The sequence below is a fragment of the Lagenorhynchus albirostris genome, chromosome 13 (genome assembly GCF_949774975.1).
Source record: "Lagenorhynchus albirostris chromosome 13, mLagAlb1.1, whole genome shotgun sequence".
NCBI classification, from domain to species: Eukaryota; Metazoa; Chordata; class Mammalia; order Artiodactyla; family Delphinidae; genus Lagenorhynchus; species Lagenorhynchus albirostris.
The window spans coordinates 37087277-37110507 of NC_083107.1; the positions used below are offsets into that span (position 1 = coordinate 37087277).

General features: G+C 38.7%; 1 protein-coding gene across 2 annotated transcripts in view; it reads right to left on the reverse strand.

Annotated features, from left to right (window-relative positions):
- Positions 1–23231, reverse strand: part of COMMD1 (copper metabolism domain containing 1) — a 150862-nt gene that overhangs the window by 55927 nt on the left and 71704 nt on the right. The gene's annotated exons all lie outside the window — the stretch shown is intronic.

Below are 23231 nucleotides of genomic sequence, written 5' to 3' on the forward strand. Positions count from 1 at the left end.
TTTCTGACTCATTCCCTATGGGAAATCCATAAAGTTAATCTAATCTAAATATGAACAAGACTAATAACACTTTTCACAGTTACCACAAACATATATTGATGGGAGTAAAAGTAAAAGTTACATCTGATATGTACCGTTCCAAAGATAATGAATACATAGAGTTTACTAATTACTGAACTACTCCCATGATATTGTGTGATATAACAGGAAGAAAGGAGGAGCATTTCATTCTTTGGCAATACTGTCACCTCATTTACAATGCTGACATAAAGACACTAGTTAAGTCATTTGTTTCCAACGTTAAATATAGCCACCTTTCTTCAAATAAAATTTAACTAAAATCTTAAATGGAAATTATAAGCTATTCTAGTTAAATGGGGTGGAACGGGGTGGGGCAGTGCCAAAAAGTCAGCCAAGCCTCTCCAAAACTGCTGCAGACTCTAGGAACACTAAAATGGAAGAACAGCTGGCCAGAGTAAAGGATTATTTCAAGATTTACCAGCAGTTTCTGAAATATAAATGGTGAACAGCATACACTGTTGATGGACTGACACCTGAAGTAGAAGCAGAGGCAACAGCACTTGATTTTTAGGCATAAATGAATGGACTTGAGAGTGCAAAGTACAGCATAAACTTCTAGTCCACACCCACGTGAGTAACCATTATATAATAACTCAGTATGCTCTGCAAAAGGACTATTGTCAGAGGCACACACAAGGCTCATAAATCAAAGAAGTATTATTTCTTAAAATACCAGCACAAACTTTCCAGGGTTAGAGCAGTTATCAACTAGCAGGCCAAGTTTATTAATCCCAAGTGCCAAATAGAGAGCAAACCTCAAACTTAACTTACCTTTCAAAATAAACCTTAAATTCGGAAGAGAACCAGGATGAAGATGATTGATAGAACAAATATAAAACCACCAAACAATGAGAGACTGCAACTACAAAAAGCATCAGGAAAGTCAGAGCTGATCTCAAAGTTTAAATCATACAAGGTCAGAAAAAAAAAAACCACAACAAACCAATAACCCTTGTATCAGCTCCAGAGAAGCCAATATCAGCTCCACTACTTTCTCACCACCAAACACATTATATCAAATAAACTAGCTGTTGTACCTAAACATATATCCTGAAATTGTAACGCATGATAATTTAAAGACTATGTGGTCTTCTGAAAAGGACAGCATACTGGGAGATGACTTTGTTTTCTTCTTGCCTGTGCTACAGATTACCCATGTGAGCTAAAGCAAGAGGAGAAAGGTGAGTAGAAGTGTAATTAAAGCAAATCCTATCAGCAGAAATCATCTAAGAACTATAGTTTCTTCACTCATCTCTGGTAAATTACTCCTTATACCAGATATTCTTGCTTTCAAAGAATCAGGGAAGTAAATCAGCTCCTGTAATATTCATGTAATTTACTAACTTAAAGTTAGTAAAAAATAGTAACTAAATACAGAGTAGTCATAAATGGCCCAGGAATCCAAAAATGAAATTTAAGGTAACATACTTTTATTTCTGCCCTGTTTTAAAGAGGTTAAACCAGTAGAAAAAGAGCAGCAAGGGGAAGTCTATATGAGTGGATTAGGTTCCACTAAAGTAAACAATTCTCAATTTCAAAGAACATAGTTTGGGCTTCGAAAAACAGATATATGGCTTTTAACTCCTATGAGTCAGTGGTTTCTAGCACAATCAAATTTGAAGTAATTCTTCCTAAGAACAATTCACAAAATCGGGCAGTTTATAATCATTTGACAATCAATCACAGGCATATTCTGAGTATTTTCTATATGTTCAGTGTAAAATATATATCAGACAGTTCCTGTACTCAAAAAGAAATTAAATTCAACTATAAAAATAAGAAACCATATGGTAGAAGAACTTGCAAAGTATAAAGGGACATGTATTGATGATTGTTAGACTGTGTTACACAAACTAAAGTGCCAGAAGACTATAAAGGAAAGGTTGACCATGTAGTAGAAAAGGCCGTTTCACAGAAACAATAATCAACTAAGTGTTGCTGTCAATGTGATAGCAGATGTTCTCAAAAGCAAATTAAAAAAAAAAAAAAATATATATATATATATATATATATTTATTTATTTGGCTGCACTGGGTCTTAGTTGCAGCATGCGGGATCTACTTCCCTGACCAGGATCAAACCCGGGCCCCGTGCATTGGGAGCGTGGAGTCTTAACCGCTGGACCACCAGGGAAGTCCCTCAAATGCAAATGTAAAGGAAGCTAAAACAATTCAGTTTCTATCTATTTCAAACACAGAAAATCTAAGTAAAGGTCACCAGAATCCCACCATACAAGCCTTTTCTTCATGATTCAATTAGAGATCAAATTCTAACTCTTTCTCAGAATGCAAAACCATTTTTAAGTCACCAAAAATCACAGATTGAAGGTCTTTGAAAATAAAATTCAATGCAAGTGTGGCATCACTAAAGTAAGTAACCAAACAAAATTTAGTTTAACATAAATGGCAATAGGTTCCCAGAGAAAAGATGAACCCAGTGAAAGATGATACCCTGGCTCTTCAGTTTGAAGTAAAATGGAAAAACAGATATGTTAATAAATTTCAATTACCAACAACTTTCACTGGTGAAGCACATTTAGGGACAAGTAGTGTGCTTTGGTTTGTAACCTACCAATGAGAATTATGCTTCTTTATTACCAAGATTTTTTTCAATTAATTAATTTTATTTTTGGCTGTGTTCGGTCTTTATTGCTGTGCGCCGGCTTTCTCTAGTTGCGGCAGTGCAAGGGCTTCTCATTGTGGTGGCTTCTCTTGTTGCGGAGCACGGGCTCTAGGCGTGCGGGCTTCAGTAGTTGTGGCACGCGGGCTCAGTAGTTGTGGCTCACAGGCTCTAGAGCGCAGGCTCAGTAGTTGTGGCGCACGGGCGTAGCTGCTCCGCGGCATGTGGGATGTTCCCAGACCAGGGCTCGAACCTGTGTCCCCTGCACTGGCAGGTGGATTCTAAACCACTGCACCACCAGGGAAGTCCCAAGGATTATGCTTCTTAACATGCTATAAGTCAAGCTAATATTGGGATGGAAAAAATATCTATGACCTTCAGTAACAGAGTTGAGTGCTTAAAGGATCAAATATGAAACAGTATCTACTGAATGCATTTGAGTTTCCAGGTAAACTTGATTGGAAAAGAAAAAGTATTCATTAAACACAGTAGCATTTATTTAGAACTTAATTATATTTTGTTTTATATCATATAGAGGCCTGGTTCACTAGAATCAGGGATATTATGTCTAACTACTGTGATGATTTACAGAGGGGGGTAAAGAAAGAAGCCTAAAAGTGAAGGCAACCTAATCTGAGCTGGGGCTGGCAGGTATAATGTCAGACTAAGTGGAGCTCCTGAGAGGAAAATAAAGGCAAAAAGAAGGCAGATAAATTAGTAAGGGGATGTGATGCTTTTATACTGGAGCAAGCAAGTTCTCATACTATAAAAGATGAAAAGAAGTCAATTAAGAGGTCAAGAGACCAAGGTCAATTGCCAAAAAAGTGAAAAGAGTAGTGAGGCACTGACCAATGTGGCCAGGAGCTGAAGAATTGAGAAAATGTTTCACAAAACCTCAAAGGTATACTTAGCCTGTGTACATGCTTTTATTAATCATTTGGAAATCTACCTAATGACAGTAAGTATTATCCCTTTTTAAATAACTGGTACTTTAAGATAAGGAGATTAAAATAAGATTAAAATAAGGAGAATCATCTGACCATAAAAGAAAATAATTTAAGAGGATACATAGTCACCTTGTATATTGTAACTGTGTATTTTTATCAAATTGTAGAATATATTGGTTCTTTCTAAAGCTCAAAATAAATGGCAAAATAATATATTTTGGATGTCAGCATATAATATGCTCAAATAAATGTTAAAGGTCAAAACTAAGGCTACTATAGTATCAGGAAATATTTTAAGTATATAGTATGTTAAGAGAATATGTATGTGACAAAGGAGATTAAAAGTGGTGCTCAGAAAAGGGGGAAAACACCACCATCACATATAAAGGATTTTTGCCAACAATATCATAGATAGTGGTTCTCCACAAGGGGCGATTTTTGCCCCTGGGGCATTTGTTAATGTGCAGAGCCATTTTGGTTGTCACACTGGGGAAGCAAGGGAGGTATGATTGGGATCTAGTGGCTAGAGACCAACAAGGTGGCTAAACAACATGCAATGCACAGGACAACTTCCCACAACAAAAAATTATCCAGCACAAAACAGCAGTAGTGGGAGACTGAGAAACCCTTCTCTAGGTCTAATGGGAAATATAGGGGTCAGAGAAACAGGCTAAATTAAGAACTTCATGGTAATACAATCAGCAAAATCCAGAACTTGGGAAACTCTACAGGACAAATGACCTAATTTCATAAACTAGTAAAATTGCAAGGGAGAAAATCATGATGGGGATATACAGAGTAAATGAGACTTAAGAATCGTATGAATCATAGACAGTGTGTGGACTAGAACAAAAAACTTTTAATAAGTTATACAGTTGGGGAAGTTTTAACATTAGACCATTGATGATGTTAAGATACAATTGTTAATTTTTTTCAGATGTGATAATAGTATTGTGGTTATACATGTAAAGAGACATATGGTTTTTACAGATGATTTTTGGAATTTGCTTCAACAATAATCCAATTGAAGATTTTGATGAAAACTAAATAGCTTTATCAGTCAACTGAAAAAAAAAATCAATCAAAATAATGGGGCTAATAAAACTACTGGATTCTTGAATTATAAAAGATACACATTTACAGTTTACATAAAGCTTTGAAAGATAATTTTTTAAAGTAAATATCTGATAAATTATTACCAAACATTAAAGTGTGTCAAAATTGGAGATTAAGCCCCTGTAAATTTCAGAGAAAGCTATCGTCTCTCTTCTTTCTGAAAACGACTTCCCTTCGCTTTCCACTGGAAAAATAAGACCTTAGAGCAGACCGATGTAGGAGTGATCATACTGGAAAGATTGTCTCTGCAAAGATTCTTATATAAAACCATAACTGGAGTCATCTGGGCAGCAGAACTCTCCCTGGTGACTCTTAGTTCCTACTCCATTCTTTCTGAATACGCTGGCATTGTCACTAGGTCTCTAAAGTATTCTAAAGTGAAGATTTTCGAAATTGCTGTTTGCTTTCATGTCCAAAACAGGCTAACATGAACTATCAAAATTAGGGACCCAAATTAGTTGCTACTACTACTCATTTTTAAATTAAGACACAGGACTTGAAGACATTACTGTTCTTTTCTGTCACAAAATTATGCTAAAAATTTACATGTCTCCAAAATATGCACAGCAATGCCCATATTCCAACATGATTCTATAGGAGGTGTTCCCATGTTGCCAGTAACTTTTACCTGACATGACACACATGACAAAAAAAAAAAAGTAAAAACAATCCTATACAGGGTATGTTACTAAGAATAAAACAACCATTCTTAGTAGAATTCTTACCTATGCTCTTCTAAAGAATTAGCAATAACATAGTCAATTCACTAGATCAAATTACTATAGAGATGGCAAATATTAGAACCATGGCTTTATAAAACCTTATAGCTCTTCATTTTGTACCAGCCAGAAGAGAAACATGAGCTGGAAATGTAGGATGCTGCTCCTATAGCCCACATAATTCAGAATTTATCCATGATATAATTAGACATATTAAGAATGAAACCACCAGGGCTTCCCTGGTGGCGCAGTGGTTGAGAGTCCGCCTGCCGATGCAGGGCACATAGGTTCATGCCCTGGTCCGGGAAGATCCCACATGCCGCGGAGCGGCTGGGCCCGTGAGCCATGGTCGCTGAGCCTGCGCGACCCGAGCCTGTGCTCCTCAACGGAAGAGGCCACAGCAGTGAGAGGCCCGCGTACCCCCAAAAAAAAAAAAAAGAATGAAACCACCAGACTACACTCTATCAATGATGGGGATTTAAGGTTTTAGGCTAGTGACTTTTGAGAAAACTACAAATTAATGGCACATGATATCATAATAGTACTAAGATAGTGGTTTATCATTAAAGAAATAAAAAAGGATTAGAGTATACACAAAACCAGGTGGTACCAAAATAAGTAGCAAAAGAGATCATTAGAATCCTCAAAAAAGAATTTTGACTAAAATTAAAGGAATTATAGGTGACAATGATAGTAGATAAGTTGTACAAAGAATGAATCTTTTTCTTTAACCATTTAGTTTTTTTTTTTTAATTTATTTAATTTATTTATTTTTGGCTGTGTTGGATCTTCATTGCTGCGCGTGGGCTTTCTCTAGCTGTGGCGAGTGAGGGCTACTCTTCGTTGCGGTATGCAGGCTTCTCATTGCGGTGGCTTCTCTTGTTGCGGAGAACAGGTTCTAGGTGCACGGGCTTCAGTAGTTGCGGCACACGGGCTCAGTAGTTGTGGCTCGCGGGTTCTAGAACACAGGCTCAGTAGTTGTGGCACACGGGCCTAAGCTCCACGGCATGTGGGATCTTCCCGGACCAGGGCTCGAACCTGTGTCTCCAGCATTGGCAGGCGGATTCTTAACCACTGTGCCACCAGGGAAGCCCCATTTAGTTATTTTTTAAGTGTGACAGGCATCACGAAATATATACATATTATATACCTTATATATTCATACACATAATATATATTATCTTTAACCTTCAAAATAACATTTAAAAGAATATGTTACTGTGCCCATTTTATGAATGAGAAAGCTGAGGACCATAATGGTTAAGTGACTTGGCCAGTAAGTATCAGAGGTGGAATTTAAGTCCAGGAATGGTAGGACCCAGAATCTACCATCTTTCCCCTATACCTTTCATGACAACATCACCTCCTTAGGAAACAGAGGGGCCTTGGCATCAAAGGGTGAGGTATACCCCCAAGAGAGACTAGCCCTAAGTGGCTAACAGTGAGGGAGAGCACCAATCACAGCAACAGGTAACTAGATGGGTTGCTGAGTTATAACATAAGGTCTGATTGAACTCAAACAGGCCTGTGTCTGAATTCTAGTTCTATCTTCTACTAGTTAGTTCTGTGATCCTGGGCAAGTTACGTCACCTCTCCATGCCCAAGTTTTCCTATGTGCAAAGTAGGGATAAGAACAGTACATCACCACTGGGCTTTTGCTTACCTGTCAGAAAGCAAACGATATCTTTTTTTATTATTATTGGCCTAGCACCCTCTTCTACCATCAACTAAAAAATGTCACTTGCCATCTGGTTTTTCAAGAATTAAGTCACTAGCCACTGCGGATGCCAACCTTTTACACACCCTAAAAGGAGCTCAAGGTGGAGATGAGGAATGAGGCACTCTGTGCTGTGGGAAAAACTGGCAGAACAGGTCTTCAGATAGATATTTTCAGGAGAAAATTTTATGAATCCAATTTTTTGCATCGTATACCTAGAAGAGCACTAAAATCATTAACAGAGACACCCGTTCCTTGTAACTAGCAGCAAACTTCTAACGAGATGTGTGCTTGATTGCTTGCACTCCCTTCACCAAAATCATATATCTACTGACCTCCCCTGCTACCTCTTCAGAGCAGTTCCTCAGAGCTATCTGAGAGGCTGTCTCCCAGGCTACAGTCCTCAGTAAGTCCCCAAATAAAACTGAACTCACAGCTCTCATGCTGTGTGTTTTTTTGCAGTCTACACTTGGTTGAGAGGAAAAGAAATTACAGGTCAGAATGGTATTAGATAAGTTTGGGTAGAAAATAATATTATGGTAAATATTCTGAATTTTCAAAATACCATGCTGATAAGGTAACTCACATTAGTTAGATAAGGTAACATCACATTACATACTTACAGGAGCCTATAAACAAAGAACACTCTTAAGAGACTAGACAGGTGGGGAAAGGTCTTGTTTAAATTTGAATTTATACAGGTCCTGAAAAAGCAAGATTCTCTGAGATATTCATAGATAACTTTAAAGTTCTTCCCGACAGGTTCAATACAAAATTCCTATTTAACCTCCCTGGAATGTAACCATCAACAGAAAAGATACAGGTATAATTTACTTATCTATAGAGCACAATCACATATACTATAAAGAAATTCACTAGGCTTATAATTAACACTAAAAAGCTTGTACATATTTCCTTTAGTTGAAAAAGATCCTACCTAGGTCTAGCTTTTTCTTGTGCAGATTGCAAGTAAAATAAAATATTGTCTCTAGCAGATTTAAATCCAAACACAGTGCAAAGATTTCTTCTACAACTTCATTACCCAAATACTGCTAATTATGGTTTAAAATATATATGGAGAGCATTTTTGACCAGAAAATATTAACACAAATATTTATTAATAAATTTTAAATCCTAAATGAAATAATGATCTTAACATTCTAGAATGGTGTCCAATAATGAGAAAGAACCTAAAACATTATCAAAGAGTTTAATTTTAAACCTCATTCAATTTCTTAATTAACCTTTTTCCTTATTATTAACCTGATGCAGTATAGCATTTTCTTGGACATATGCCAAAAATGAATCATTCAAGCCCTTCAGCCGTTTGTATGACATTTCAAAGTAAACAAAGAAAATAAACATTTCATTTTAATGAGTAAAAATAAAAGAAATAAACATTACTACTTTCAAGCTTAGAATGACTCTTTAGGAATAGGAAAACAAACAAACAAAGCACGTGAAAATGTGGAAAATACTAAAATCGATGAAGAATAAGAAATACAGATATCTCCAACACATAAAAATAATCTCTGAGAACACTTCTTGTATATTTTGGTGGGGGGGTGTTTTTTCCTATGCAAGTAAATATATATTTCTAAAATTTGGATTATGATGGTTGCACACTGTGAATGTACTAGATGTCATTAAAAGTGGATTTTATGGACTTCCCTGGTGGCACCGTGGTTAAGAATCCACCTGCCAATGCAGGGGACACGGGTTTAAGCCCTGGTCTGGGAAGATCCCACATGCCATGGAGCAACTAAGCCTGTGTGCCACAACTACTGAGCCCACATGCTGCAACTACTGAAGCCCTCACACCTAGAGCCCGTGCTCTGCAACAAGAGAAGCCACCGCAATGAGAAGCCCGTGCACCACAATGAAGAGTAGCCCCCACTCGCCACAACTAGAGAAAGCCCACTCGCAGCAATGAAGACCCAACGTAGCCAAAAAAAATTTTTTTACTAAAATAAATAAATTTTTTAAAATGTGGATTTTATGTTATATATATTTTACAAGAATAAAAAAATTTTTTTTAATTTGCATTTTACTGCATATACTATACATACAGTTCTGTATTTTGCTTTTTTCTCCCCACACTGAACATTATCTCATTTTCTAATATCATTAAATAATCTGTAAAAACATTGATTTTTTTAAAAATAGTGATTGTAGAGTATTTCATAGAGTGGATCTAAACATTTGTATGGTTATTCACTTATTCTCCCTCACTGGTCCCCATTCATTCACCTATTATTAGACATTCAGTTGTTTCTAATTTTCCATCACATAAATACCATAATATTTACATAAATAAATATTTGTAGAATCTCAGGTTGCTTCCTTAGGCTAAATTCCTATGAGTACCCCTTCTTCCCCACAACACACACACACTCAAATTTTCTTTTTGTTTTTGGATATCTTTTAAGTAATAAATGTTTACGCTGTGCCACTGTTTTTTTCCCTTATCTCATTTTCCTCTCTTCACTCCTCAGAGGTACCTACTATTTACCACCCCATGCATATCTTTTAAGTGATCTGGATATTTTTTTAAAGTTTTTATAAATGGTATATGTGAAATGCATTTCCTTCCTTTGACTGCACAGGAATCAAACTCAGCTACCAACACTTACTGTGGAGACTGAAGACCCACAGTTTTAAACTCATTCATCACTTTGCTCTTTGATTCCATTTCAGGTTCACAGACAAGTTTATCATTTATTAATGTGGCTAAGCCTTTTGAGTTTCTGTTTTTTTATTACTATTATCATTTCCACTAGAGCAGCAAGAGTGTAAAGTATGAATTTACAAGAATCATGTTATTCAGAAGTACTCACATACTCAATTGTTAAAAGCAAATAAAAATGTGAAACTAGAATTAAAACACATTCTAAAAAAATATTTAAACAGACTGCTAAAAATACTTTACCCTCATAATTTGTTCACCAAGTAACTCAGCTTACACTGGTCCCCACTTCATGTAAAGGAAAAGGAAGCACTTGGTATAAATAACATTAGAAGACTGATCTTAGAATATCTAACTTACAGTTTCTACAGCTATCCTCCTTTGTTATCAATATTCAAAAGGTTAAAAAAAAAGCAAAAAAAATTTCAAAAATTATGAATTAGCAACTTGCTTAGAGTCTCATAGAAGAATTAAAAACTACATTATAGGATGGGGTTCTTTCACTCTAAAATATAATGTCTAAAGAAAATATAACGTCAAAAACAAAAATTCATTCAACCCCTACCTCACTCCATATATAAAAATTAACTCAAGATGGATCAATGACCTAAATACTTACACTGACCTATTTCTCTTAACCTAAATAGGGGTAAATCTTTATGACTCAGATTTGGCAATGGATTCTTAGACTTCATATTAAAAGCATGAACAACAAAAGAAAAAACAGATAAACTGGACTTCATAAAAATTTAAAACTTCTGTGCATCAAAGGGCCTTACCAAGTACATGAAAAGACATCATATAGAATAGGAGAAAATATTTGAATCATATATTTGATAAGAGTTTAATATCAAGAATTTATAGGGACTTCCCTGGTGGCACAGTGGTTAAGAATCCGCCTGCCAATGCAGGGGACACAGGTTTCAGCCCTGGTCTGGGAAGATCCCACATGCCACAGAGAAACTAAGCCCATGTGCCACAACTACTGAGCCTGTGCTCTAGAGCCTGCAAGCCACAACTACTAAGGCTGCGTGCTGCAACTACTGAAGCCCATGCACCTAGAGCCCAGGCTCCGTGACAAGAGAAGCCACCGCAATAAGAAGCCTGTGCACCACAACAAAGAGTAGCCCCTGCTCATCGCAACTAGAGAAAGCCTGTGCGCAGTAACGAAGACCCAACGCAGCCAAAAATAAATTAATCAAACAAATTTTTTAAAAAAAGAATATATAAAGAACTCTTAAAACTCAACAACAAAAAAGACAACCTATAGGGTTGTTTTGTGTTTTTTTTGTTTTTTTTTTGTTTTTTTGCTGTATGCGGGCCTCTCACTGTTGTGGCCTCTCCCGTTGCGGAGCACGGGCTCCGGACACGCAGGCTCAGCGGCCACGCAGGCTCAGCGGCCATGGCTCACCGGCCTAGCCGCTCCGCAGCATGTGGGATCCTCCCGGTCCGGGGCACGAACCCGTGTCCCCTGCATCGGCAGGCAGACTCTCAACCACTGTGCCACCAGGGAAGCCCCAACCTATAGTTTTTTAAAGTATGAATGCCTTTAAGCATATAGCAGTCTTTTCTTTTCTTTTTTTCTTTTTTTGCTGCGCTGGGTCTTCGGTGTGGCACGCGAGCTCTTTATTGCAGGCTTCTCTCTAGTTGCAGAGCATGGGCTTCTCTAGTTGTGGCATGCGTGCTCCAGAGCACACAGGCTCTGTAGTTGCAGCGTGCGGGCTTAGTTGCCCCACAGCATGTGGAATCTTAGTTCCCCGACCAGGTATTAAACCTGCATCCCCTGCGTTGGAAGGCAGATTCTTAACAACTGGACCACCAGGGAAGTCCCTAGCATTCTTTTCTACAGGAGTTATTTCTACACTCACACTTTATGGCCACAGAGGGCAAGCTATATAGATATGTTCTTCAACTTTGCTTCCATGGTGGTGTTTTCATCCTTCAGCTTAATAGAAAGGCTAATGTCATAAACTTTATGATATAAAGGTACTGATCTCCTTGACTCAAAGAGTTTATATGAAGAGGAAAATGGAAACTTTCCACTGAATTCAGCATGTAAAGTAAGTGAGGCAGTGCTATCGCCAATACTTCTCCAATCTTGTACTCTTCATTTCTCCAATCCATCACTGACTCCCTCCCAGCCTGCCTCCCTCACACTCTTTATTCACTTGCCCACTAAAGGTCCACAATTCTCAAAGTTCTGCTCTTGGCCTTCATTCTGCTCCTCAATAACTTCTTAAATTCCATGGCCACTGAATAAATGCTCATGACTCCTAGACCTTTCTTTTTGCCAAGTCTACACCACTGAAACCCAGACCCAAATTTCCAAATTCCTAATAAACATCTCAAGAATGGTTTAACAAAAGGAGCCAGAACTTGTTGGTTTTGAAGATTCTCGGTCTTTCCAGATGCAAACAATATTAAAGTAAGAAATGGCTTCCAAGAAAAGTTCAAATCCAAGGCATTGCCAAGAATACATGGTCCAAAAGACAAGGCTGAGAGTAGAGCTATAAAATTCTTTGTTACAGCCTCAGAAAGCTCTAAGATGGTAACTCTGAGTACTATTCAGTTAGACAAAAGATCTTCTAAAGATTTAAAAAGTATGACTCACAGAGTCTTTTAATCAAACACTAGAGTTTCTAACATGCTAAAAGCCATTAGCAGAATCCTAAAACAGAAAATGGCTTATCTCACATAGAGAGTTTTAGGTGTGGCTTTTACCTAATGGAGTGAGCTCAAATAAGATTTACAGGAGTGCCATAAAGTTGTTAAGAGAATTATACAGGCAGAAAAATCACCCATCTGGACTGAAAGGAGCAGAAAGAGTACAAAATGAAGAGTCCTTTAGGTGTCCAAACATCTACAAGCAGGAAATAGGTAGAAGAAACTACACAGCTGCAAATGCAGGCTACCTTTCATAGAAAAGGAAAGAGAATGCAGAGTGTAGAAGTAAAAGCCCAAGAGATGGCGCTAAGAGCCATGGAGAGTTACTCCCAGACTTTAAATTCTAATCAAGGAATTACCAGCCTATGCCCTACGAATTTTAGAAGTGGTATGAAGTAATGACACCTTTGTGCCAACATCTTCCCTCTCCTTGAACAAGAGTACCTATAGTGGTTACCTTCTTCTTACTCAACCATTGCATTTTGGGTGTTTGCAGAGCAGATAATTTGCCTCCTTAGTTTCACAGGTCTTCAGACAGAGAGGCAATGGACCCAAAGGGCTAAAATTAAGGAACTACGTCTAAGAAGCCTCATCCAAACCTAGATTTGATTTAGATGACAACATCCTGGACTATAAGCTGATGCTATAAAGGAGAGACTTTTGCAGGATATTGGGAGAGGGTGAGTGTATTTTACAGGTGTGAGGAGTGTCAATAATTTTGGCTAGAGAGTGAACTGTGGTGGTTTGAAATATGTTCACAAATTCTTTGACACCTCCCTCAAAAGGTAGAGCCTAATTCCCCTCCCCTGGAGTGTGACTCACTTCTAACAATAAGAAAAAAAAAAGTGACTTGCAAAGAATAGAGTAGGGAAAGGGAAAAATATTAACTTTACAATGGAAAAACCTGGTAAATGCTACTACCTTAACATGTGATAAAGATTAACATCAACAGTGATGCCATGTGTACTGCATTTATCCCCTAATATGGTGTGACAAGAAAGGCACTTCACCTCTGTTGAATTCTTTTCCAAAACCCACAACCCCAGTCTAACCATGAGAAAAACAACAAACAAGCCCAGATTGAGGGAAATTATACAGGATATCTAGTCAGTACTCTTCAAGACTGTTATGGTCATGAAAAAGAAGGAAAGATGAGAGACCGTCACAGATTAGAGGAAACTGGGGAGAAATGCAATTTAGTTTATTTAGCAATTCAGTGGTACTCTGGATTGGATCCTAGAATAGAGAGGAAAAATAAACGGAAAAACTAGTGAAATACAAATAAAATCTGTAGTTTAGTTAGTAACAATATATCAGTGTTAGTTTCTTATTTTTACACATATACCATGATAATGTAAAATGTTAACAGGGAAAACTGGATGAGTATAAGGGAACTCGTAGTATCTTTGCAACATCTGTATAAATCTAAAATTATTCAAAAATAAAGTTAACCTAAAGCCAGAAAAAAAAAATCATACCTATTTCAGAGAGTTGGTAAGAGAACTGAGTCAATGCATAAAATATGTTTAGAACAGTACCTGGAACACGGTGAGGATATAATAAATAATAGCTATAGTTATTCTGATATTTAACACTCAGCAGGTATTTGCTAAACAGATGAAAACTAAAACATACAATAACAAGACAACAAGAGCTAACTTCATTAATTTCATACTTGATATACTGCTCTATCCCTCATTATTTCCCAGCGAAAATAAACTGTGACATATATTTACTTTTTTTTTTTTTTTTTTTTAAAGCATAAGTAATGGTGTTTAAGTCAGAGACTAGGTCATACAAGGCACTGTGGCTTCCTGCTTACTTTTTCTCTCTTGGGTCATCCACTGTGGAAAAAACCAGTTGCTATGTTACTTAGTGGCCAACAACAAGAAAGGAATTCAGGCCTCTTCCGACAGCCATGAGTGAGCCTGGAGGCAGATCCTCCAGTCCCAGTCAAGCCGTGGGATGGCTACACCTTGGCCGACACCTAGTGCAACTCATGGGGGACCCTAAGCTAGAATCACTTACCTAAGCTGCTCCCAAATTCCTATCGCAATTCCTATGTGAGATAATAAATGTTGGTTGTTTTTTAAGCCCCTAATATCCAGGGTAATTTGTTATGCAGCAGCAGATAACTAACACATGGATTCTCTCCCTTATCAATTCATCCAAAAATTTATCAAACACCTACTTTAATATTTGAGGCTGTAAGGGATACATATATTAATGATAAATTGTAGGCTTCTTGGGAATCCCCTGGTGGTCCAGTGGTTAGGACTCCCACGCATGCGTTTGATCCCTGGTCGGGGAACTAACATGCTGCACAGTGCAGCCAAAAAAATACATACATACATATATATATATATATATATACACACACACACACATATATATATATCGGCTTCTTGAAGGCATAAACTAACAAGGCACTGTAGTGGACATACACTGGTTTTGTTTGTCCAATATACCTAATTCCTTTGGGAAACTACTCCTCACCTATTCCCTGTAGTATCAGCTGTCAATCTGTACCTTACCTTACCCCTGGTTAAAGAGCTGGGCAAATACTGCAAGTTTCAATTACCCTAATTCCTGTAAACAGTGACTTCTCCATGGGTAGCTATGTGACCTAAGCAGGGTAAATAAGAATTTCAGCCTTTAGTCAATATATATACGTTGGGAAGAGAGAAGTACCTCTTTCCACTGGTATTGCAAAGCTGAAAAGGTAAGTCTGGGCTTGACAGCCATCATTTTACCTCCACAGGGAGTAAGTTTGTTTACAGAATGACATGAACAGAGTCAGAGAGAGCCAAGAGGTATCTGAAGCCAAGAACCACTTTTGGGCTTCCTAAGTACATAACCTGCTAATCTCCTTTTTTTTTGCTTAAGTTAGACACTAATGTAGGTGCTTTGTTTTTCATTTTAAATCTAAATTGTATGAAATGCCAAAGAAAGGTTCAAATATCCTGAGAATTCAGATTATCTGATCCAGCTGAGATAACTAGGGAGGAATTCATGGCAGAGATAATCAGTAATATGAACTCTAAAGAAGAGAGAGAATTTAACCAAGTGAAAATGGGGATGGATAAAGAACATTCCAAGTAGCAACAGAAAAGGATATGCATGTATGGAAAATACAGTTCCTCTTGGCAGGACTGTACAATATAAATAGGTGATAGAGCATGGAAACCTTAAATTCTATTCCTAGAGGGCTAAGCTGTTTTTTCTAGACTAAGGGAATGTGTGAGGGGGAGTTATCTATCATAGGATAACTGGTCAAACTCACTTTGTTTTTTGTTTAATTTTTTTATTTTTATTTATTTTTGGCTGTGTTGGGTCTTTGTTGCTGCGCACGGGCTTTCTCTAGTTGCGGGAGCAGGGGCTACTCTTCGTTGCAGTGTGTGGGCTGCTCATTGCGGTGGCTTCTCTTGTCATGGAGCATGGGCTCTAGGCACGCAGGCTTCAGTAGTTGTGGCATGCGGGCTCAGTACTTGTGGCTCGCGGGCTCTAGAGTGCAGGCTCAGTAGTTCTGGTGCACGGGCTTAGTTGCTCCGCAGCCTGTGGGATCTTCCTGGACCAGGGCTCAAACCCATGTCCCCTGCATTGGCAGGTGGATTCTTAACCACTGCACCACCAGGGAAGTCCCAAACTCACTTTGTGATCAATGTTGTTTGGATGTCACCACTCAATTAGCTATGCACACATGAGCTTTATCATCATAATTCAGTTCTTGTTTCTCTACTATAACCACAGACTATTAAATGACTTATTAAAATTCAGATATACTTCCACTATTATTGACTTCCTCTAATCTACTTAAGTTAATAACCCTGACAATGAAAAGGATGTTGAACTTATTTGGCAGTTAATCTGAGCTCATTCCTAGTGACTACCACTCATTATTAAGTGCCACCTGTAACTTGGGTGATAATACTGAGCTCTCTTTAATTACAGACAGAGCTATCTAGAAAGTTCAGAAACATGATAAAACTGAAACTTAGCTTCTAAATTCAAATGTCCCACCTTCTGTTCCCTCAACTGAGAAATCATTTTTAAAAAATCCATTCAGGGGGCTTCCCTGGTGGCGCAGTGGTTGAGAGTCTGCCTGCCGATGCAGGGGACGCGGGTTCGTGCCCCGGTCCGGGAGGATCCCACATGCCGCGGAGCGGCTGGGCCAGTGAGCCATGTCCTCTGGGCCTGCGCGTCCGGAGCCTGTGCTCCGCAACGGGAGAGGCCACAGCAGCGAGAGGCCTGCGTACCGCAAAAAAAAAAAAAAAAAAAAATCCATTCAGAAGTGTTAAGAAAGGCCTTACACCATACATAAAAATTAAATCAAAATGGATCAAAGACCTAAACATAAGAGCTAAAACTATAAAACTCTTAGAAGAAAACAGGGGAAAAGTTTCATGACACTGGATTTGGTAATTATTTCTTGGTCATGACACTAAAAGCACAGGAAACTGAAGAATAAATAGATATACTAGACTACATCAAAATTAAAATTTTTTGTGCATCCAAGGATATTATCTAGAGAGTGAAAAGACAACCCGTAGAATGCAAGAGAATATTTGTAAATCATATATCTGATAAGTGATTGATATCCAGAATATATAAAGAACTCCTATAACTCAACAACAACAAACAACCAGATTAAAAAGCGGGCAAACGACTTGAGTAGACATTTTTCCAAAGAAGATACACAAATTACTAATAATCACATGAAAAGATGCTCAACATCACTAATAATTAGGGAATGTTCATATCCATTAGGATGGCAATTTAAAAAAAAAAAGGAAGGAAGGAAATAACAGATGCTGATGAGGATGTGCAGAAATTAGAACCCTCACACATTGCTGAAAAGGATATAAAGTGGTTGCAGCCACTGTGGAAAACAGTTTTGCAGTTCCTCAAAAACTTAAACATAAAATTACCATATGCTCTCACAATTCTACTCCTGGGTATACACCCTATGCAGGGACTCAAACTGATATTTGTACACCATGTCCACAGTAACATTATTCACAAAAAACAAAAGATGGAAACAACTCAAATGTCCATCAACAGATTAATGGATAAAGTGTGGAATATACATACAGTGAAATATTATTCAGCCTTAAAAAGCACTGAGGACTTCCCCGGTGTCACAGTGGTTGGGGGTCCGCCTGCCAGTGCCGGGGGGCACGGGTTCGTGCCCCAGTCCGGGAGGATCCCACGTGCCGCAGAGCGGCTGGGCCCGTGAGCCATGGCCGCTGAGCCTGCGCATCCGGAGCCTGTGCTCCACAACAGGAGAGGCCACAGCAGTGAGAGGCCCGCGTACCACAAAAAAAAAAAAAAAAAAAAAGCACTGAAATTCTGAGACAATGCTACAAAATGGATGAATCTTAAGACATTATGCAAAGCAAAGTAAGCCAGACACAAAAGGGCAATTATTGTGTGATTCCACTTACATGAGGTACCTTAGTAGAACAGGCAAATTCAAAGACACAGAAGGTAGACAGAGATTACCAGGGGCCAGAGAGAGGTGACAATGGGGAGTTATTGTTTAATGGGTGCAGAGTTCCTGTTTGGGATAATAAAAAAGTTCTAGACATAGAGAGTGGTGATGGTTACACAACACTGTGAATATACTTAATACCACTGAACTATACACTTAAAAACGGTTAAATGGTAAATTTTATGTATGTATAGTTTACATAATAAAAAAAAGTGCTAAGAATGGGCTTGGGTCAGAGGCCTTCATCTTGGCAGTAGAGCAGCAGCATACATGGAATGAAGCCCACAGCCCACCAGCCAGTACACAAATACTACACAAACACAAGCAGTTTCAACATTTCTGGGCAGGATACACTGTTACCCTGAGTTTAGCACAAAAATTGTTTCCAAATCCTCTTAAGGCTTGGTTTCCTGGCTTCCTCTCAAGCACCCCAACTGTCCACAAGAATAGAACCAAAGAGCCTGAATGGTAACAATCTGAAAGAAGTCCAACACCAGGGGCTGCCTATTGGCAGGATATTAGTCAGAAGCCAAGGACTTCAGCTGTGCTAAAGCCCTGTTCTCACAGGTGCAACGAGTTTGCAAACACTCATATCTCTACCTCTTTAAATCTTTATATTGAAGCATAATATACATACAGAAAAGGGTACATCATAAGAAACAATGACTTTTTTTAAAGCCTGTTAGGTAAAATTTAAGCTCAATAATCTCAAACGCATCTTTCATAAACTGGGGGTTTTTTAATAAAATTACTTCAGCACAAAAGCATTTTCTTAACTGCCAAATGTTAATTTCTTTTGATTTACTTTTTTCCCCAGTGGGAAGGGCTGGGGAAAAACTTAAGTTGTGTATTAGATGGCCAATTTACCAATAAGACTGTTAAACAAAGACTAGAGTTACCAATTTACACTAACATATTCATGCAAAAAAGTTATCCCCACTTCCTCACTTTCTTTCACTTTCTACATCCCTTCCAACCCATCCCAAAGCAACTCATCTACAATACATTAAAATGTTTCTTCTATCTGCTCACTTCTCTCCACATTGACTGTTAAAATTATCTCCATCTTCCTGGCTAATATTATATTACCTGGACCAGTACCATAGTGCCCTCTAAGCGTTCTCTTGGCTTCACTTTTTTCCCTTTTGGCACAATAATGGTTTGTATTATCTCTGGGCGTGCCATTTTTTTTTTAATTTATTGTATTTATTTATTTTTGGCTGCATTGCTGTGTGTGGGCTTTCTCTAGTTGCGGCGAGCGGGGGCTACTCTTCCTTGCGGTGCATGGGTTTCTCTCATTGCAGTGGTTTCTCTTGCTGCGGAGCACGGGCTCTAGGTGTGTGGGCTTCAGTAGTTGTGGCACACGAGCTCCAGAGTGCAGGCTCAGTAGTTGTGGCGCACGGGCTTAGTTGCTCCGTGGCATGTGGGATCTTCCCAGACCAGGGATTGAACACGTGTCCCCTGCATTGGCAGGCAGATTCTTAACCACTGCGTCACCAGGGAAGGCCCTGGGCTTGCCAAATTTTGAAACATGTTACAATAAAATTTAAAAAGGAAGAAGATTGTCATAATTGTGGAAAAGAGGTAAAAATATGGAATGAAGATTGTCAGAAGTCCACGTAACGCCATTTTGAAGTGGAGTATTAATTTTGGCTCTGTTCATTCTGTATACCTAACCTTGCTAACAGAATGAAGGATTAAGTTTTGGGGTTTTTCTGTTTTTACCTTGAGATCCCGTTTTACCTAACTACTACCACACAGAGATTTGTAAGCAAAAGAGAATAGCTTTTAACGTGCAAAAAAACAGTTCCAACCATAGTGATTTTTTTTAATGAGTTCTCAGTATCATGGCTTCACTCTTGATTATATTATTCATCCTTCACACATGAATCAGGGATCCTATGAGGACATAAATCACATTGCATCAGTCCCTTGTACGAAGCCCTCCAATGGTTTCCTATTATACTTAGAATAAAAATTCAGATTTCCTACCAAGGCCAACTTCTTGCCTTTGCTGTTCCCTCTGCATGTATTTTGTGCTCTCAGATCAGCTTGCCTCCTTAGAGAAGACTTCCCTCTCTCAAACGAAAGCAAAAGCCCTTTTTTAAAGGCTTTTAAATAATTTTTTAAATCTCCAGTGAGTCTGATGCCCAGTGATGCTGAGAACCACTGTAGTAAATGAGTCTTGTTTTTGCTTACAATGATTTTTCTGCCAATTTACTTCTTGGTACCTGTTACCACCTGTGGTTTAAGAAACTGGAAAACCAACAAGTAGGAAGAGGAGGAAGGAAAGAAGGGAGGGAGGGAGGAGAAAGAAAGAGAGAGGAAGAGAGGAAGGGAGGGAGGGAGAGGGAGGGAAGGAGAGAGGGGGAGAGGGAGGGAAGGAAGGAGGGAGGGAGGAAGAAAGAGAGGAGAGAAAGAAAGAGAGAGGGAGAGAGGGAGGAGGAAGGGAGGAAAGAAGGGAAGAAAGGAAGGAAGGAAGGAAGGAAGGAAGGAAGGAAGGAAGGAAAGGAAGGGAGGAAGGGAGAAAGGGAAGGACAACCTGTACTAATCCAGTGCCAAAGGTCACACCTATGTGCTAAACACAAGGGTTATGTTCATAAACTCTAGAGAAGTCATACTACCTGTACCAACTTTTTTGTTTTTCTTAGTTCATGACATTTAACTCTGAATCAGAGTTGAAATCAGAGAAACCAAATGCAAATGTACCTCCTTAGAGCTGCCTTCCTCAGCTTACTGGGTAAAGAGAGCCATTTCGTCTTCTGAGCTTTGATAAGGCTCTTCAGTCTCTGATACACTTTCTTACACTAATTACTACTGTTTTTTGTTTACTGTCAGCTCCTTAGGATAAGAGACTTGGCCATATTGTTCACTGATACATCCTCAACACCTACACAGTGCATGATACATGGTAGATGCTTAGTAAAATAGTGAATTATATGATTCATTTATTCGTTCAACAACTATTTCCTGAATATCATGTGCCAAGCAGCATCCTAGACTTTGAGAATACAGCTGTGAACAAAACAGCAATAATCCTCACCCCATTACATGCTAATGTGGAGCACAGACAAGATTAATAATTACAATAAAATACACAGCATGGTAGATAGTAATAAGTGCCAAGAAGAAAAAACAAAGCAGAAAAAACTAATCTATGATGATAAAAGGTAGATCAGTGGTTGTCTAGGAACTGTGCTGGAGAGAGATGGATTGTACAGGGGAAGAAGGAGACTTTTAAGGGATGATGAACACATTCTGTCACTTGACTGCCATGGTGGTTTCACAAGTGTATATACCAGCCAAAATTAATCAAATTGGACACTTCAAATGGATACAGTTTATTGTATGGAAATTATAGCTCAATAAATTTTCAAAAATTAAAGCAGAAAGTGGAGGACTGAACTTTTAGAGAGGTGGTCAGTGAAAGCATTATTGAGAAGATGAATTTTTTTTTTTTTTTTTTTCCGGTACGCGGGCCTCTCACTGTTGTGGCCTCTCCCGTTGCAGAACACAGGCTCCGGACACGCAGGCCCAGCAGCCATGGCTCACGGGCCCGGCCGCTCCACGGCATGTGGGATCTTCCCGAACCGGGGCACAAACCCATGTCCCCGGCATCGGCAGGCGGACTCTCCACCACTGCGCCACCAGGGAAGCCCCCGAGAAGATGAATTTTTTTAAAAAGACCTCAGGAAAGTGAAAAGGCTAACTCTACAAATATCTGAGTGAAGACCAATCCAGAGAGAGGGAACAGCAAATGCACAGACCCTAAAGAGGGAGCACGCTTAGCATGATCCATGAATCAGCAATCAGCATGGGTCTAGCTATAGCAGACTGAGCAAGGGAGAAAGCTATTAATCTGACTGTGAAATGAAGCCCCTAGAGTGAGATGAGAGCCATGAATACATTAACTGATTTAGGCTTTAACACAGTCACTCTGTTGACACACTGCTGTGTGTTGAGAATAGGCTAAAGAGCAGATGCAGAGAGGTCAGTTAGGAGGATGTTATTATAATCTAGGAGAGAAGTAATGGTAATCTGAACAGAGTAGAGGGGAGTAGTGAAAAGTAATCAAATTAAACCCAACAAGATTTGATGATGGACTAGATGTGGGCATGAGAAAAAGAGGATATGAACCGGAAGAATGGAGGTACCACTGACAGAGATGATAAAAAATATAGGAGGAACAAATATGGGAGGCAAAGAAGGAACTTAGTCTGGGGCATATTCAATTTTTTGATAACTTTTTCACATTTAAATAGAGTTCTCAAGTATGTCATAAGTATATACCTGGAATTTAAGGGAGAAATCCAGTTTAGAGATATAAATTTGGGAGTTGTTAGGCTATAGAAGTATTTAAATCCATAGAACTGGGACTTCCCTGGTGGCGCAGTGGTTAAGAATCCGCCTCCCGATGCAGGGGGCACAGGTTCAAGCCCTGGACATGCCGCAGAGCAATAAAGCCCGTGTGCCACAACTACTGAGCCTGCGCTCTAGAACCCAAGAGCCACAGCTACTGAAGCCCACGCACCTAGAGCCTGTGCTCCACTACAAGAGAAGCCACCGCAATGAGAAGCCCACGCACCGCAACAAAGAGTAGCCCCCACCTGCCGTAACTAGAGAAAGCCCGCACGCAGCAATGAAGACCCAATGTAGCCAAAAATAAATTAATTAAAACAAACAAAAAACTAAATGAGATCACCTAGGAAGTGTGTTGGAGATAGGGAAGAAAACAGGACCAAAGACTTAAGCCCAGGGACACTCCAACATTGAGAAGTGGGGTGAATGAGAAAGAACCAGCAAAAAAAAGAGATATGAAAAGGGAAAAAAAAGGAACGGACTAGAAAATTAGGGGGAAAATTAGGCAAATGTGTCATGGAAGACAAGTATTTCAAAGAAAAGAGTAGTCAAGTATGTCAAATGTTGACTCATGGATCAAGTCTCAAAAGGCTGTAATTTAAGACCAAAATAAATGCAAAATCGTTATATAAATTTTTGAACAGAGGCTTGGTTAAGAAAACCAAGCACATTAATAGTAGAGCATTCTAATCTTAATACATCAAAAATATTAAGTACCACTTATTATTACACAATTCTTACATAAAACATACCCCCAAATGTCTACTTTTTAATGGGTAAATTATCAACTACTGAAAAGTTCTGATTTTAATTGTTTCAAAACTAGATGACC